Here is a 13763-nt window from a genome sequence, read left to right on the forward strand (position 1 = left end):
TAGTGAAAATAAAACTCAAGCTAAATTTTGAAAGACACATAAAAACTCCCAAGGCAAAGGAAAATACCAGCATTCACTAGACACCCAATACCTGTCAGGAGGAGAGAGAATATCTTCTCTCTCCTCCTGAAGACAATGCTATAGGAGGTTACTACCACTAGCACCATTTTTCAGATGGAAAAACTGATGCCAAAAAAGAGATTAATGACTTCGCAACAGTCACTCTATTATGGAGAACTACAGAAGAGATCTGAGCCAAGAACCTGTGTCTGTTGGCTGCTGCTGTCTCAAAGTAGAGCAGAGCGCCTCCAGACCCCAATACTGTAGGTGGCAGGGTCCAGTGAGAAGGCTGGAATTAAAGTGCTGTAGCTGCAGTACACGGCACTCTTTGAGGCAACAGGGGACCTCAGGGGCCATGCCATTGGGTAGGGTTTCCATTTCATCCTGAAGGCACAGAGTGGAGGACAGAGGAGAGCTAGATCCTGACCCCAGTCTTCATCGTCTTTCTTCTGTCTGAGTTGACAGAGGTCCTCCTGCCTCCTCCAACAGCATGAGTGACATCATGGTTATTGTCCTGATCAGGTCTCTTCCAGGAGAATGAGGCCATTTCAGCCAGCATTTGAAGTCAGGATCCCAGGGAGGCAATGTAAATCTAATTAACTATACATACAAGAATAATGCCTTATTCTTCAGTTGTTCATACAACAAACTTCATTCCCACTTAGGGCTGCACACTGCGTTCAGCTGTGGGTCCACACTGGTAAACGTAGCAGGGCCTGCCTTCAAGAAGCTCTGGCTTATAGACCATTGAGAGAGAAGAGAGTAAAGTAGTTTCCAGGTGATGGGAACATTGGTGGCTCTAAAGGGAATGACAGGGCCCATAGGATGATGAATTAAAATGCCACACATACCACAGAGCTCAGTGCTTTATGCGTAGCTTTGAAAAAAAAAAAGTGCTTCAAAAAAAATTCATCTTTGAGTTTGAAATTTTGAAAGCTGTGGTTACTGCAATAGTTAGAACAAAAGGGATTTTTTTTTTTTAAAACTGCCATCTGACTATGACCAGGTTCATGCAGAAGGAGGCTGGATCCATCAATTGTATCGCCTACAATTTAAATGCATCCTTTTTCATTCTTATTTCTGGCACTTGGCTTGCCACATCTTCAGTGGGGCAAGCCCTTCATATCCAGCGCATGTAAGCAGCTCAGGTCTCTTTTAATGATGAAGGATATGACTAATATATTTTGCCTCAACTGAAATTCAAACCCAATTTGATTTTCTCCCTCAGGTGAGATGTGGACAGAGAACATGTAGATAATAGGTGTGATCATTCACAAGGCTGAGGCTGTACTGATACTTTGTAGCTAAATGTAATTCGTAAAGCACAATTTAACAGCTCCATTTAGCGACTCTTCACAATCAAGATGATTTCAACAGTCTCTGAACACCAGCCAAGATACCTCCAAAGTGTACTTAAATACCAGCAAATATTACATGTTATAAAAATTCCATGTTTGTCTCTTTCCTCTGACTTCAGAAAATCAGCCTTCTCTCTCATCCCTGTAAGGCAAAGCCATTGCAATTCTTCTTTTCTAAATGGAGAAGGAAAGAAAGGGCTGGGACCAAGAGACTGAGCTCTGAGCTTTCCAAAAATTAGCATTCATTTTCCCCACCTTTCTTTTTATTGACTGTTAAGCTTTCAGGTCCTTATTTCAAGCCAAGTGGGACACCCAAAACACCATTTCTTCCTCCAGTCACAAATCTTGAAACTCAGAGGACTTTCAACAGGAGTTATTCCAGGGATTCAGTCAGAGACACGCATGGGCAGTGTAGGAAGGAGCCTCAATACATGATCTGAGGCAGCCAGGAAAGAAGCTCTGAGATCTACCATGTCCCTCCACCTTCCAATCAGTCTCATTATTCATTGTCATCTACATATTGTTTATTTGGTTGGTTTTGGTGCTGTGGATTGAACCCAGGGCCTCACGCATGCTAGGCAAGGATTTTACCACTGAGCCACATCCTCAGCCCAACAGTCCGACTATTTAAAGTTACCTTTGCTCTTTCTGTCTAAAGGGGCAGTTTCTAACTTAATAAGCAATATAATTTGCCACCTTGGGTGGTTCTTTCTTATTATAACTGAGTTCATGTTTGAGATCTGGAAATAAAATCTTATCCTCTCGTGTGCAATTGGAGAACAACAGCAGGAGCCTCTGAGCTGTCCTTTCTGGAGGTCACAGAACCTCTCACACTCCTCTAGTGGAGCGGAACTTCCGAGCTGAGACAAATGTTCTCACACGCAGGTCACTAGAAGAGACTTTTCCAATAAAACTCCCCCCTATGGGGTATCTCTGGTTAAAATGCTCTTTGTAAGTATCCCTGTTACTCCTCTGTGAGTAACCATGAAGAGGCCATGTTTCTTCTGCTAGAAGACATGAGATATATTCCTCTATCTTTGCTCACATAGTTTTTAAACCCATATTTTAGAAAAACAATTCAGAACTAATTTGTAAATACATCCCTGTTGTAAAGGATAAAATGATGATGCCCTTGACCTATAACCCCTCATAATTTAAGGGAGACTTACATTTCCATCTCCACAGGAGCCTTCTTCACAACTCAAGAATAGCCTTTCTTGACAGGAGACTGAGAACAGTTGTTCTCAAAGGGACAGAATCAGTCCCTTGGTCTGAGGTTTCTGCCGCTTTCAAAAATCACCTTGAAATAACAGTCTTCTTAACTCTTCTAAGTATAATTTACCTAGTACAGACACAAAAACATCCCACATACATGGTACACTGTGACAAGTTGGAGAACACAGCCAGGATGCACGTTTGTGTGAAAATAACCAGCCAATGTAACCCCAACTCTCCAACTGTGATACTGCTTCTTCCAACACATGGAGAAGTGAGAATGATTACATTTTGTTCAAAGTGTCTCATTACATTGATTTAAATAAGATTTCTAAACCTGCAAAAAGAAAAGCAGTTTAAAATGCCACTTGTTTTGAACAAGACTCTATAAAAAGACAGGTAGTGAAACCCTTCATAAATTCAGGTGGGTGAGGACCAAAGTCTCTTCTGCTGTGGATATCTGACAGAAGGATAATGGAATTTAGTAACACCCAGGTCAGGTGTTTCTGTTCTGCTTAATGCCTTCTCGAATGCCCACCATAATGTAACAGACAGGTGTTAAGAGACCTGTATTGAGGGATACACATTATAGGTTTTGAGATCTTAAACTTGATGAACTTGCTTCATCTCTGACAACACTGCAGTGCAAGTCACAATGGAAACAGATCTCACAGGACAGGTAAGATGTGGACCAGTTTGCAAAACGTCAAATGTACTTCCTGATGTTTATTAACACCGCAGGCATCACAATGCTTAATGCCAAACCAACAAAAACAACAACAACAAATGGAATTTCTCAGGCTACTAGTCAGTATTCAGTTATTGAACACTGCCAGAATATTGTATCTGTTATTGAACATACTATAGACCAACAAGCACTAAGCTTTTAATGTATATTTAAGCACCACAGCAATCCAATGAGGGATACTTTTACTACTTCCATTTCATAGATGAGAAAACTGAGGCTTAGAGAGATGATACACCAGCTCAAGGTCACTCTGGAACCCAGCTGTGTGTCAGTCCACAGACCATGATTCAGGGTCACTGCTTACAAGTTCTTAAGAGAAGCGTACACCAAGACTAATGACAGAAAGGCGAATTCACTGATGCAGGCAGGCTAAGAGTGGAGCTGCAGGCTGAGCCGAGATCCCCAGATGAGCAACCTGTTAGCTGAGTGATGACACTGGGGGTCCAGGCGTCATATGCAATGGGGATCCAGAGTCACTATCCTGGGAAGCCCTGAGGCTTCCCATTTTGTCCAGGGTCAGCACAAAACCTTTGACCTGGGAGGAAGCAGGAGGGGGCCCATTCTAGTTTTGCAATTTTAATTCCCTCTCTGCTCTCTAAGTGAAGGCAGGTATCTTCTGAGCCCAGGAACACTTTATTATTTTAAGAGAGGCCTTTGGAACCAGGAAGCTCCATGAATTTATGAGATCAGCAGCTATTTTTCCAAGATGGTTATAATACAATTCATTTCATTTGCAGCTGGTTTAACCTGAAACATTGTTTAAGAGAGACAAATAAACGACAATTCACATTCTCTGGGCTTCTCTCCTCTCCACCCCTCCCAGTTCTTCCACAGGAAATTTTGTATTGATTAAAGTACAATTACATTATGGTTGGGAAAAATTGGCCCTGGAATAAATCGTTTTAAGAAGAAATTGTGGTGACATCCTATGAAGCAGCAGCCAATGAAAAGGAACACTGAGCAGCACTGGGTTTGTGGCTGTGGGTTTCAGTCTCCTGATCTGTAAAGTGATTGATGGGGGGCCCTGCCTTCTCGGGAAGGTGGGATCAGGTAAATATGGTCATATTGTGACTAGCATGAGCCTCTAAGCACCTCTGCCCTCCTGGGCCCCTTCTTCCATAGAGAGATATTGAAAATTACTTTTCAGGGTTGCCTTCATAGAAAGTCAAATAAATACACTGAGTCAGGTATTTCATGTGGGACCTTTGGCAGAGGTGCTGGGAAATCCATGGAGGGCACAGGACTCTTCTTTGCCCATCTGCCATCCCTTATGCACAGCTGCACCAAAATGCAGATTTTTGTGTAAACCTTCAGCGGGAGGACCACTACTCTATAGGTTGAATCCTCAGATACAATAGAAAATGCAAAGGCCAAGATCCAGGAAATGAAGGAATTCTTCCTGATCAGCAAAGACTGGAAGACAGATGCATTTTGACGACAACATTCAAAAGGAGCCCATACTTCACCTTATATTGAGACCCCCATGGTGGTGCAAAGAAAAGGGAGAATTACACCATCCTAGAAAGAATAAGCATAAGAGAAAGGAGATCATGCTGGCTGTCGCCATGCAGTGTAAGGAGGATGAGAATGTCAAAATTGGTGGCTTCTCCTGCGAGTGCCCTTCTGATGAATGTGGTACTGGAGTTTTTATGACCAGCTACTTTGACAGACATTATTGTGGCAAGTTGTCTGACTTCCTGCTTCAACAAATCAAAGGACAAGTAGTAGTGTAGGAGTTAATGAAAGACACAAACTAGCAACAATAAGCAAATATATAAATAGTATATAGTATAATATTTTCTTTGAAAAATCATTGTATACTTTCTTCTGATTTTAATATACATAGAAGTCTTTTTGTGGGTCCCTAAAGTATTGTGGGCCCTAGAAATTATGCCTACACGGCTCCTGGATAAAGGGTGAGCCCTTTGTTTGCTGGGGGCCTGGATCTGGAAAAGCAAGTTTGGAGGAGCTGAGCCCCTAGCTCTGCAAAAGAACTTCTTTATGAGGGAGAAGACTGCAGGGGAGACCTCCACTGGGGAGTCAGTTGAAGAGATGGGGAAGGAGAGAAGTGATAACATTCATCTATGTATGGAGAATAGGATGTAAATCAACCTTCTCTCCATCTCTCCTGTCTACTCTTGTGAAATTCTCTCTGTAAGATCTACATTGCTCATCAGGAATGTGGAATTTAAAAAATAAAAACAAAATAAGGAGGCTGGATCCCATGATGTCTAAAGTCCCTCTCTTCCCACTCTAATATTAGACTTTTCACCACAAGTATTTAAATAACTGTTCCATAATGCCAAAAACTGCTTCCTCTCCCAGAGGAAACTCACTAATGTAGGAAGTAAGAAAGGCCTTTGAGGAACCCGATGGCTTACAGAGACGCATCACTGCCAAGTGCTGCAGATCTCTGGATATAGCATCTCCTGATGGTCTGTATGTCCAAGTCTTGGTTGGCTGTACTTCACACCTCGTACATTTGGAAGTCTCTGTCCCATCGTTACAATTGAATTTAGATAACTCAAAATGAAAATGTGAAGTGCTATCTAATTTACGATCCTTTGAGACAAGAAGTTATTTAATCTGTAGTTCAATCTTTATCCTGCAAGTATATCAACTGGGCACTGATGCCCCCAAATCGCTTCCCACTCACCAAATGAAAATACTCCAGATTGATTGCTTGGGCCTTCCTCCCAGTCTGCCATGCTGTTTTATCAGGGTGCCATCTTGCCTGCTCACCAGGATTCAGGCATTGTTTAAGTGTTTTATTCATTGTCCCTATCAGTGTGTACCAGTTCTGTTTCAACAACATACACACTAAAAAGCAACCCATTCTTCTTTCTACCATTGACCTTCTTCACACTAATTTTTTGAGTTTGGGCATTGTGCTACATTAAGGAGAACAGAGACATGGGTAATTTGTTTCTGTGTGTTCACGAAATACTCAGCTTCACCTTCCAATCTAGCAATTGTGGTAGCAAATCTTTACTCTGGAGCTGATGGCCAAAACAATAACTGTTAGCTGCATGTGGCTATTTAAAGTTATATTAATTAAAAGAAAACAAAAATCTAAATATATAAAAATTCAATTTCTCAGTCATACTAACTATATTTCAGTGGTCAATAGCCACATATAGTTAGTTGTACCTTGCTGGAAAACACAAATACAGACATTTCCATAATTGAGAAAACTAAAGTCTTATACATTTGCAAAACAAAGGCTACATACCTTTCACCACTATATTCCTGGTGACTAACATGTAGTAAAGCTCCAATAAATGCTTAAGGAACTGAAAATTTCCATCTCTAAATATGGAAACAAAATATGATCCCCTAGAAATGTTGAGTTAGACAAGGAAGAGTAACAACTACAAAGAAGGAGCTATGTTGGGCAAATTGTTTCCATTAAGCAAACTAGAATTCTAGTGTTAGTACACAAAAATTATTTCTAGATGGCTCTCTATGAAAACAAAGAGTGACTGAAGGAGACAGTTGCCTAAAATATGCATCCATGAGCCGTTCACAAAACCAACAGCTCAGCAAAGTTACCAAAGCCAGTATTATAACACAAGATCCACAGTAATAATGATGAGGTTAATGATGAAGGGGATACATATGAAATATGGAGCATTTTATAATAAACTTAGAAAACCCTTCCATATCTTGTTTCATGTGAACCTCAAAACAATTTTATGAGGTTGGAATTCTTATACCCATTTTATTGATGGGGAAAAAAGAGGTGTAGAGATTTAGTGCCCTGCCTAGAATGAATCATCTGATAAATCAAAGGCAGAGACTTCTGGCCTCAGGTTTATTCAATTCCAAGTCTTTCTGCTCTATCACAGCTGCTACATTTTGCCCAGAAACTTCCCATTGTGCTATTCCTACCTATCTGAGCCCTTCAGTGAAATTGACATCCTTTAGCAAAAGCGCAACTATACTTGCAATGCCTTGGAAGGCCAACTAATCAGTTGTCCTTTTTAATAATAATTTTTGGTTTCTGCAATACTGCGAGGCTAATCTTTGGTAACCGTAGGCTCCAGAAACATTATTAATTTATCACTGAAGAAACCATTTGTTCTGTGGATTACCCATCTCAAACGGTGGTTGTGAAGCCCAAGCGTGATATACTGTGCTCTGGGTTGCACAGCTGCTTTGCATTTTGAATTCTTTATTTATAGAACAAGTCAAATTAATAACTCAAAAATGTTGTTTCAGGCAAAGTAATGGACACACAATAAAACTATTCATTTCCTAAAAGGTCACTCCAGGAGATGCATACATTGTTTAAAAGCCTACCAACAATGCTATTATTCCTTCGAAAACTGAAAATGTATAATAAGCAGTTAGAGCACATATCTGCCCCTGAGACCCCAGGCTAATTTAAAGTACAATCACAAGGCAATCAATCATACTCCAAAATTACTTCATTTTCCAAACTGTTTACACTTTTTAAGTTACAAATCCACTTTCTGCTATTTCAACTCACGATTTACAACTACAGATTTAGACCTCTTGGCAAGCAGCCAAGCACTAGTCATGAGGGAACTAATGATATGAACAGATCAGTGTTTTATAAAGGAGAAAAGCGCATGTAAATTTCCAGTGTGTCTGCAAGTAATCAAGGCACTGCTGACTATAAATGAGACCGTCTCAAATTTATTTTAGGAGAAATATCTTAAAGCTGCACTTTTTATCCAGGCCAAAAAAAGCCTTTAAGAGGAACTCTGAGATTACTCAAATTATTGTAAATAAACGGTTATGTGAACAATATGGAAAGAATAGTGAAATACACGACTTATTTCAAAAGCGACTCATTTCAACATTTCTGTCCCACATGTCCTTATCGTGATTTCTGGAATGCTGGAGTTAATGGAAATGGAGGAAAAGATTTGCTATTCACACCCCCCTCCCTCCCTTCCTCCCTACCTCCCTACCTCCCTACCTCCCTCTCTCCCTCTCTCCCTTTCTCTCTCTCTCTCTCTCTCTCTCTCTCTCTGTCTCCTTTAAAATGCTGTTGTTAACTGTAGCAGCAAATCAAGTTTGTTTTAGTAGCCAAAAATGCTCTGAATAAAAGGAAGACCCTGGGGATACTGTTTTAAATTAAATATGATCTTTATTGTTTCATTACAATAGCACAGCCAAATAATCACTTTGTGCTATTTGTACAAATAATGTAGGATGCTCATTTTCTTGCGGAAATAATTACTCTAGTCTATCATATCCTGCTCGTCATCAAAACCTCCCTTTTTGCTGTCACCAAGCATGTGCATTAGACTCTGGAGGCTAAATTTAGCCAAAGTTTCATGTGTTCTTACATGCTAAGGAAGAAAGCCAAGTAAGCATATTCAGATGTGAGGGTGCCTGGAAGAGAGAAGCTCGAAATAACCTCACAGTATATACATTGCAAAAGTCTATTCACCATGATTGATATTTTAGTTACAGAATCATTACATGACTAAACTCAATTTTATAATTGGATAAGGCCAGATACAATAAACCGGCACTGCTCTGTTAAAGCATCCTACATCTTAAGACTATCTGTGATCATAAATCAACCTAATTATTTGAAATACTGTCATGAAGTGGAAAAGAAAAGAAATTAAAATAAACTGGCTGTCTGAATATCTCATTTTATTTTCTAAAGACCAACCAAAGCTTTTTATTGGACTTAAAGCCCAGCCCCACAATGGCTGATAAACCACACTTTTTTAGATAAAACCATATACACAGAAAATCAATGGCAAAGATTAAAAGCATCCTCCTGCCCCCTGCATTTTTCACACTGGCATCTGGAGTGTGCGTGTACATGTGTGTGTGTCTGTGTGTTAATTTAACTGTGACTAAAAATAATGATATTCAGGAATCTAGAGCAAAAAAAATATAGCCCTGTTTTTATTAAAACTTCATTTTCCTAACCTTGCCTTTGTTACACTCAGAAAAGCCACTAAGATGGAATGAACGCTTCCAGTTCTGAGTGATTTTTTTCAGGAAGACCCAGGAGCCTTAGAAGTCATCATTGTGACATCACTGAGATCCATGCTCATTGGCTGTAACAGCCTTTCTGGTTAACACATTCAGAGATGTCCTAGCCTATTACATTGCTAGCTCTCCAATGTGGGAGCCCTATATTTACCTGTGAATGCACAGAACACCCAATCCCTACACATACACATAAAATGCTGCTAGAACATTCTATAGGGCAGGGATGATCTCTTCTTCTGGAAGTCTTCATACAAATATAGGCCCTCTGAAGCACACTGTGGAAGGTTCTGGAAGGTGGAGAAGGGAATGCCTAGGAGCTCTCCTGAAGGTGGGCTGTCCTTCCTCATAGTTTGAGGACTGGAGACAAAATTCTGGGTATCTGAGTATCTTTGTGTTCTCCACACCTAGTACAAGGCTACTCAAGAAGGCTATATCTAAGCTTGCTCAACTCCTTTTGAAACTCAATGACAAATTTATTCATTTTACATTGGCTTTAGCAATGCCGATCACCGAGGGAATTTCAGAATACACCATATGCTAATTGTACTGAAAATGTTCTTTACAATCTGACCAACAACTAGTAAAGACCTCAGAATTCTGCTTTGACCTTTGACTTCAAAAGTTCCACTTCTAGGAATTTATCCTAAGGAAATAATCAAGAACACAAACAATGATATAACGTCAAAGATGTTTCTGAGGTTTATATAATCAAAAGCTGGGAAAAAACCCAAAGCTCAACAATAAGGGAAAACTTAAATTATTTCACTTCTACATAATGGAATACAGTGAAGTTCATCTATAAAGGTAAAACCACAGACTAATATCTACTGTGTAAAAGAACACATTTTTTAAGCATGATCTAAAAGTGTATAATAAATAAAATATAACACATAGAATCAGGGAAAAAAACAGGAATAATAGGGAATAATATCAACACTAGTTATTTCAGATTGATGGCATTATGGGAAAATTAAATTTTTTTGTTTCTTTGTATGTGTCTTACTGTGATAAACACACATTACTTTTATTATAACATGTAAGCACAATGAAAAAAGATTAAGAAAAAAATGTGGAAAGAAAGAAAACAACTCCACATAACCTCCTCAGTGTTAGATGGGTCAAATATCTTTACCTATCTGCAATAGCATACCCATTTTTTTGTGTTTTTGTTATTGATTAAATCCCTCAACACACCTCTCAAGGGAATGACAACCCAATAAATATTTTCAATTAATAATATTGATAAAATAGTTGCATCAAGTTAAGGAGGAAAATTGGATTTAGGTATACATGCCACTGACTTTGCCGGGGAGCGGGGGTGCTGGTATCTTTTTCAAAACATTTTAAAAAATAACCTCTTATTCTCATGTGGTACATTTGTTATAACTGGTAAAATAATATGCTACATTACCCAGGGTTTTCATTAGGGCCCACGTTCTACGTTGTACAGTTTTATGGGTTTTACCAAATGCACAATGTCACGTATTCATCATGACAGTATTATATAGAATACTTTCACTGCTTACCAATTTTTTAAACTGAAATTGAAAATTTCCTTCTAATAACACATACTGATTTTCCATTATTAGAATAGTCACACATATATAACAACCACCCTTAGTACAGTTCAAGGTACAAAAACAGCTACAAAGTTTCAGCAAAATTAAACAATCACTATATTTTTGGTGCCAGTTCAAAGGGTGGTTGTGAAAAGAGATAAAACTTTGAGATCAGCTAGTCCTTTTCTCTGAAACATAAGGAGGAGGAGGAGGAGGAGGACAGACTCAAATTTCCTTCTTCTCCACTCTAAATCCAGAATTACTATTCAATTACAAGACAGAATGTCAAGATATAATAAACTGAACTGAAAAAGGGAAAAGAAAACATGCTTTTTTTTTTTCTACAAATGAAGTTCAGAGCTTTTGCCCATTAAAGTAAACCAAATATGTTTCTCTCTCCAAAATTCCAGCCAAAAGGCAGGATGCCAAACACACTTAACAGATAAATCACTGTTCCAGGGTCTCTATTTTACTTTTTCCCCTTTTCTTTCTTTTGTTTTACTTACACACATAAACACACACACACACACACACACACACACACACACTTTAAAAGTAAACCAACATTCCTCCCCCCTCTTCTCAATCTCCTTGCAGAAAAATAAACCAAAGGAAACAATTACTTTTGTTGAAGAATCCATTGTTTAGGGGAAAAGTCACATAAAAATAAGTTCTACCTTCTTCATCAGAGATTAGCATTTCATATCTTGGGATCAAGCCATTGTCCTGAACACTATGTATAACTTATTGCAGTTAATTTATCACTAAGGTCATTGTAAACTAGGAGGGAGTTTGTAAACAAAAATGAATCACAGGTTTCATTTTTGTATCCTTTTCAAACTGGAAGACCTAACAGTTTCCTGTTCCAACATACAAAATAGTATTGCTTCTATCAACCTCCTCAGTGCTCTTGCCAGCAGTTTCCATTTAATTAAACTGACAGAAAAACAGGGCCTTTGCTAATGGGATCCAGACCATATTTCCTTCAATGTAAATTCTCAGGCATGAAATTACATCTGAAACAGACACAATAATCCTTCTCTATCTTCGACATACATTTAATCTATAATAACAATTCCTTTGTCTGTCTAAGAGTGTGTTTTAGATTGCAGTCAACTTTGTTTTCACTGGAATTCTCAAGTGTTATCCAATTTGAATTCACCTTAGCATTCCTCTGGGGCCTTGACTCTATCTAGCCATAGATTACCGTTAAAGACCAGATGCCAACGGCCAATGTCCACAGTAGGGAGGAACAATTATAAAATGAATGAATTATGTTTCTTTTTGCATCCTTGTTCTCAAAATCAATTTGTTTAAGTAAGAGCTTTTTCATCTATTGTGGATTCTAAATAAAAGCTATTGGCATTTATAAGCATGTCTGAATTTCACATTATAAAAGTCCGTGTTTCAAGTATTTCGATAAGGCTAATCAAGGCAGAATATATTGATTAAATGCATCTTGCAGACCTGATCATATGAACATAATTAATGGACTGACTAAACTATTTTTCTCTGTTTCGATGTTGGTCACTTTCCTGGTAGCTTAAATATGCTTAAAAACTTGATTCTTTCCTGTGCTTTAAAGCGTAAGCATGAAAACAAAAATATCTTTATTGAATTTATTGGTTAAAGAGAGAATCTTAGGTTATTTAACATGGCAGTCAAGACCTCTGGGGGGAAAAAATAAAATTCAAAAAAAAAATCTATTCCTAAGCAAAATTAAAGTACCTAGCACTGAGTGGGGGAAATACTAATTTATTCTGATCACTCTTGAGTGCAAATTAGTTTGGTCAAGTATCCTTTAAAAAGAACAGTTCAGGGTACAACTCAGGGGTAAAGCACTTGCCTAGAATGTACAAGGCTCTGGGTTTGATCCCCAGTATTGCAAAAACAACCACAGTAAAAACTGAGCTTCTTTCCTACTCATGGCAGGTTTAGAGATCGGCAATGCAGGTGTATGAGAATATAAATAATTTGGAAATGCTAAGGCCAAGGTCAAGAGAGGCTGATTGGTAAACTCAACTCAGTCCTCCCTCAACACTGACGAAATGGCAGGTCCCTTGATATGGTCTGCCTAGCTGTCAAAAAGAACTATTTCAACAAAGAAAAGGAGTTTTGTTGCAGACACTCATGACCCTAAAGAAATATAATGGTGTGCATATCTTAGGGTTCAATTCTTTCTCTGTATGCAGACAGCTACTGTCCTGCTTGGTCTTCCCACAAAACTGGCAACTCTTGTTAGAAAGTGAATCAAAAAAGATATTCCTGCAAGCAACTTCATGAAACAAAGACACTGCTGGCAAATAAGCATTTTAAGACTTGCTGAAAATCATATCTTCCAATATAAGAAGTAATGCCATTGTTCTCTTGGAAAATACAAAGCAAAGCACTTTATTTTTAAAGGGTGGGGGGGACTGCAGAGCATTGAAGGAGCTGTCTTCAGAAAATCCTGACAGTCTCTTTGAAAATGAAAGATTTCATTTATACAGCAGAAGACAGTTGTGGCAAGATTAGAAATCATTTCGAATCTCCTAGGCAATCAAAATACAGTCTTTCCATGCGATGGAAGGTCTCCTGTTTTACAGAAAATGCTAAATAAACAATTCTATGGGCAGAAATGTGAAAGCAATTTATTATTGTTCTATTCACTTTGGTTAAAACTTTAGAAACCACATGAAGCCTATAAATAGAAGCTTTTCTTTGTCTTTGGGGTGTTGAAAGCAGTTTCTCTTAGGTCCAGGGCGAAGAGGCAGGAAATTATTGCTCTTTCTCCACTGAGGAGTAAAACACTGATTCAGACAATGCCTGAAAGATGGATTCCTTAAAAACATGGTG

At 38.7% G+C, this 13763-nt stretch overlaps 1 protein-coding gene and 1 pseudogene across 1 annotated transcript in view; one reads left to right on the plus strand and one right to left on the minus strand.

Annotated features, from left to right (window-relative positions):
• The window catches only part of Arid5b (AT-rich interaction domain 5B), a 179975-nt gene that overhangs the window by 108103 nt on the left and 58109 nt on the right, over positions 1–13763 (minus strand). The window lies entirely within an intron of this gene.
• On the plus strand, positions 4670–5106 carry LOC114089345 (ubiquitin-ribosomal protein eS31 fusion protein-like; annotated as a pseudogene).

Source organism: Marmota flaviventris, chromosome 4 (genome assembly GCF_047511675.1).
Source record: "Marmota flaviventris isolate mMarFla1 chromosome 4, mMarFla1.hap1, whole genome shotgun sequence".
Classification (NCBI taxonomy): Eukaryota; Metazoa; Chordata; class Mammalia; order Rodentia; family Sciuridae; genus Marmota; species Marmota flaviventris.